Consider the following 6,000-nt stretch of genomic DNA (forward strand, 5'->3'; position numbering starts at 1 on the left):
CACAAATATATTTTGCCACTGATTACTCATTTCTCTTAATTTATTTAAAAATTCTATCAGAGGAGATTACAACTGTATCAGACATGCAGGGTAGGTGCATACTATGGGTTGGGCTATAAACTGAAAAAAGTATAATCTGGAATGAAGAAAGCAGAAATGCAGGGTGCTGTACCCACATATAAATTAAGGGGTCTGAGGAGGATAGAATCCCAACTTAAGAGGATAGGCCTCTTAAGAAAATGTGGGGTCCTTCTGGAAACATGGCACTTGAATTGTCCTTTCTAACCTTATCCTTCCACAGAGTGCTATGAACTTTGCAAATCAAAGAACTCATGCATGAATTTCACAAAGCACTCTGTCAGTGTCTAAATATTTACTAAGATACCATCCAGGATGTTACAGAGTATTTCTTGGGGAACAGATCCGAGAGTGGTGAGTTAAGCTCTAAAGGGAACGGAGAGCTCATCTGAAGAATTGGCTAGAGACATAAGTGTATGGAAGTCTTCAGTTGTCTTAATGGGGTTATAAGCATCTAGAAATCCTAAAACAGAATACAGAGAGAGCATTGTAGGTGGGATGCAGATCATTTAATCACTGAGAAGTTAAACCAAATTGGGTGAAACTCTGCAGGCTTCCTTCACAAGGGTTCAGAGAAATCTTTTCTTTGTTTTTGATTCAGCAGATTCATACCATGTTCACTTAGAATGCAACCCTGTGTTCTGCATTTTGTCTACTTTTGTTTCACTTTATGCTCCTCATGGGGGACGCCACAAGAAGGCAAGTGAACATGCCCCCCATTTGATTTAGCCCAATTTTCACAGTGTGATGGCGAGGCAGCAATGCAGATGGTCAAATGTAGTTGAGAAGTGCACAATTAGATTATCTGAGGGTGGATTCTGCCCTCGATGATGCAGCAGTTAGATAGCTGAACAATGTAGATATCAACTTGTGTAGGGTGACCAGATAGCAAGTGTAAAAAAATCGGGATGGGGGTGGGGGAGGGGGTTATAGGTACCTATATAAGAAAAAGCCCCCAAAATTGGGACTGTCCCTATAAAATCGGGACATCCGGTCACCCTAGACTTGTGATGCATACAAAAGAAGAATGCCTTGTTAATTTTTTACTTTAAATGTATATTTCAAAGAAACCTCAAAACAAAATTCCAACAAAACTGCAGATTACTACGTGGTTTTCCATCCAAATAATGGAAAACCAAAAATCTCAGTTGGGCTTGAATGCAAAAACAGATCTACCCAGGTCAACATTGAATTGGATCTGGGTTCACTTGAAAAGTTCACAAACCTTAATGAACATCATGACAAGCCTGGACAAAGCTTTGAATTTTTAATGTCACCAGAAAGCAGGTGGGCTTCACATTGTTTCATTTTGTTTTGAAAGCTTACCTCACAGTTTGGTGCAGTATGAAAAGTTCAGCAATTTCAGAATGGTGAGATCTTGTGGACTTTGGTTCACTCTGTATGAAACATTTTTTCCTTCCCAGTTTACAACCTTAATTTCTGGATAACCAAGAGGATGCAGAGTCCAAGTGGTGAACAAAATGGCTGTGGTAGGTGGAGTTGTTTATTTTTTGGGAGGGACAGAAAATGTTTTTTCAACAAAGTGGAAATCTATTTACATAAAATAAGTTTTTTTTAACCAAAAAACTGAAAATATTTTGGTTTTCAGCAACTTAAAAATGTTTGATATTTTGTTTTTTGACAAACCCAAAATTTTTTGGAGTTTGTCTTTTTTAAAATTAAATTTTCCCCATTTTTGTTGAAAAACTTTCCCAGATGCCCCCTCTTCTTCCCTTCTCCCCTCCCCTCCCCCAATTCACAGGCTTTAGTGCACGGAAACCTTTTCTTATATTTAAAAAAAAAAAAAATCTTAAAATTTGTTCATTTTAGGTTTCATTTTTCACCTGAAAAGCTGAGTTGTTTAAATAGTTTTAGGGTTTATTTTTTGCATGATGTAAGTACTTTCACTGAGAATCACCGTACAGTGCTCCTCATGCATAAAAGCTCTGGGGTTTACTTTTGCTACAAGTTGTGTCTTTATGCATTTCTGGATTTGTGTAGAGTACAACTCAAAAAAAACATAGTCAAAGGAAAAGTGAATGAAGTTTCTAGATTAGGTATTTGCTTCAGAGACTTAGTTAGAAATAAACTGCTGCTAATCATGTTCCCCTTCTCCCTTTCCTGTCTAACTCAAAATAGTCTTTTCTCCTTTCCCTGCCCACAAAGAATTGCATCTCCCGTGCCGCCACAGCAGCCACCAGAGAATGACTTTTCCCCTGGCCTGAAGTTGTCTGCCTTTCCCACCCTCTTCATAGTTGCCTTTTTGGTTCTATTAGCTTCTGACTCAATTTCTCATGCCCAGAGTGACCTTCTCACTGCTGGTATATTCAGTGGGCTTTACACCTGTCAATCACACTAGGAGACAGAAATTGGCAGCCTCACTTTCAGCCAGCAAGACAGCTAATACTATTCCCTTTCTCCTCCCTTTCTGGCTGACATGTGCAGAGACTGCAGGTAGGAGACCCTCAAAGGTGAAATGGAGGAGTATATGGCACTGCAGAAGAGTTCCCAGTGAATGATGTTTGGAGAGCATATGCAGATAGAAGGAAATCTATTCTGTGTAGTCCAAAACAAAATATAAAAAGTACATGAAAAATACAAATCAAGCTCACAAGTTATTAAAGCACTGTTTAATTTTACACATTTCTTGCAATATTATGCCATTAGCCTCTTTAGTTATTTATGTTTATTTATTGAGCAGCAGTGGTATGCTGAAGACTAAACAAACAGAGGACATGGCCTACTGTCTTGATTGTGAGCTAGCTCAGACACACCACAGTTCAAATCTATATGATCAATGTAGCATATTTAAGTCAATTGGAGTTGTGTGTGCTGAACAGTAAAGTCCTTCAAACTACACTGTTTTTAATTGCTTTTTATAAATACTTATTGTATTTGTTAAATTAATGTCAAAAGACTCTGCTGCAGGGGTATGTAGTAAGCAGGGATTTCGGGGGGGGGGGGTGGATTTTGTGTGGCACTTTAATTGTGTGTGGTATTTTGTAAAGAGGCAATGCCAGAATGAATATCCTTGGCTGTTTGTATTGTATTTGGCTCATATTCTGAACTAATGTTTACTTTGTTTCATAATTGTATTTCTACTACAATGGCAGCGTAAATAAAAGTCTGTCTTAAAGTACAGTGTTGTAATATGCGGGGGATGTTCCTTAGTAATGGGATAAAAAGAAGAATGGATGAGTTGAGTTAAGTTTGGGGACTGTATGGCTAAAAGTCATCAAAATTCTAAAGGCCTGATCACACAAACTTTAATCATGTGTCCTTACTCACACAAGTAGTTCCACTGATTTACTTGCATGATTAAGGGTTCAGCTTTAACTTACAGTGTAAGATGCTTGGAAAGTCAGCCAGAGACTTTGACCCACGTAAAAAAAGGTAGACCACAAAAGATAATATGTGGGATTTTTGCTCCCCTTCGTTTGGAATGTTAATAATCCAATTTAAACAAACAGTGTAGAGTGGCTCTAAACCCCAATGATGGTTGCCTGGAAAAGGTGTATAGTAATAATATCAATACATTTTGAATCTTTATCATAGAATCATAGACTCAAAGGACTGGAAGGGACCTTGAGAGGTCATCTAAGCGACCCCCCTGCACTAAGAGCAGGATTAAGTATTATCTAGACCATCCCTGACAGGAGTTTGTCTAACCTGCTCTTAAACATCTCCAGTGATGGAGATTCCACTTTTCCCCAGGCAATTTATTCCAGCTCTTAACTACCCTGACGGTTAGGAACTTTTTCCTAATGTCCAACCTAAACCACCCTTGCTGCAATTTAAGTCCATTGCTTCTTATCCTATCCTCAGAGGTTAAAGAGAACAATTTTTCTCCCTCCTCCTTGTAACAACCTTTTATGTACTTGAAAACTATTATCGTGTCTTCTCTTTCCCAGAGTAAACAAACCAAATTATTTCAATCTTACCTCAGAGGTCAAGTTTTCTAGATCTTTAATCATTTTTGTTGCCCTCCTCTGGGCTTTCTCCAGTTTGTCCACATCTTTCCTGAAATGTGTCACCCAGAACTGGACACAATACTCAAGTTGAGGCCTAGTCAGTGCTGAGTAGAGGAGGAGAATTACTTCTCATGTCTTATTTACAATACTCCTGCTAATACATCCCAGAATTATGTTTGCTTTTTTTTTTTTTTTTTTTTTGGTGCAACAGTGTTATGCTATTGACTCATATTTAGCTTGTGGTCCACTATGGCCCCCAGATCCCTTTCTACAGTACTCCTTCCTAGGCAGTCCTTTCCCATTTTGTATGTGTGCAACTGATTTGTTCCTTCCTAAGTGGAGTATTTTGCATTTGTCCTTATTGAATTTCATCCTACTTAGTTCAGACCATTTCTCCAGATCACTGAATTTTAATCCTATCCTCCAAAGCATTTACAATCCCCCCCACACCTCCCACAGCTTGGTATCATCCACAAGCTGTATAAGTGTACTCTTTATGCCATTATCTAAATCATTGATGAAGACATTGAACAGAACCGGACCCAGAATTGATCCCTGCGGGACCCCACTTGATATGCCCTTGCAGCTTGACAGTAAACCACTGATAATTACTCTCTGGGAACGGTTTTCCAACCAGTTATGCACTCACCTTATAGTAGCTGCATCTAGCTTGGATGTCCCTAGTTTCTTTATGAGAAGTCATGTGAGACAGTATTAAAAGCCTTTATTTTTATTTTCAATGTCTAGAGGCACTTTTCATGATTATCAGAATACACCTCAGAACACAGCCCTCTCAGGTCAGTTCATGTTATGATGGTGCTTATGCTAAAGCCTGCAACAATCTGGTCAGTTGGCCATGTATTATAGAATATCAGGGTTGGAAGGGACCTCAGGAGGTCATCTAGTCCAACCCCCTGCTCAAAGCAGGACCGATCCCCAATTAAATCATCCCAGCCAGGGCTTTGTCAAGCCTGACCTTAAAAATATCTAAGGAAGGACATTCCACCACCTCCCTAGGTAACACATTCCAGTGTTTCACCACCCTCTTAGTGAAAAAGTTTTTCCTAATATCCAACCTAAATCTCCCCCACTGCAACTTGAGACCATTACTCCTTGTTCTGTCATCAGCTACCACTGAAAACAGTCTAGATCTATCCTCTTTGGAACCCCCTTTCAGGTAGTTGAAAGCAGCTATCAAATCCCCCCCTCATTCTTCTCTTCCACAGACTAAACAATCCCAGTTCCCTCAGCCTCTCCTCATAAGTCATGTGTTCCAGTCCCCTAATCATTTTTGTTGCCCTCCGCTGGACTCTTTCCAATTTTTCCACATTCTTCTTGTAGTGTGGAGCCCAAAACTGGAAACAGTACTCCAGATGAGACCTCACCAATGTCGAATAGAGGGGAATGATCACGTCCCTCAATCTGCTGGCAATGCCCCTACATCATACATCCCAAAAAGCCATTGGCCTTCTTGGCAACAAGGGCACGCTGTTGACTCATATCCAGCTTCTAGTCCACTGTAACCCCTAGGTCCTTTTCTGCAGAACTGCTGCCTAGCCATTCGGTCCCTAGTCTGTAGTGGTGCTTGGGATTCTTCTGTCCTTGTTGAACCTCATAAGATTTCTTTTGGCCCAATCCTCTAATTTGTCTAGGGCCCTCTGTATCCTATCCCTACCCTCCAGCATATCTACCTCTCCTCCCAGTTTAGTGTCACCTGCAAACTTGCTGAGGGTGTGTCATAAATATAAAGGGAAGGGTAAACTCCTTTAAAATCCCTCCTGGCCAGAGGAAAAATCCTCTCACCGGTAAAGGGTTAAGAAGCTAAAGGTAACCTCGCTGGCACCTGACCAAAATGACCAATGAGGAGAGAAGATACTTTCAAAAGCTGGGAGGAGAGAGAGAAACAAAGGGTCTCTGTCTGTTTATATGCTGCTTTTGTCGGGGATAGAAC

Source organism: Chelonia mydas, chromosome 3 (genome assembly GCF_015237465.2).
Source record: "Chelonia mydas isolate rCheMyd1 chromosome 3, rCheMyd1.pri.v2, whole genome shotgun sequence".
Classification (NCBI taxonomy): domain Eukaryota; kingdom Metazoa; phylum Chordata; order Testudines; family Cheloniidae; genus Chelonia; species Chelonia mydas.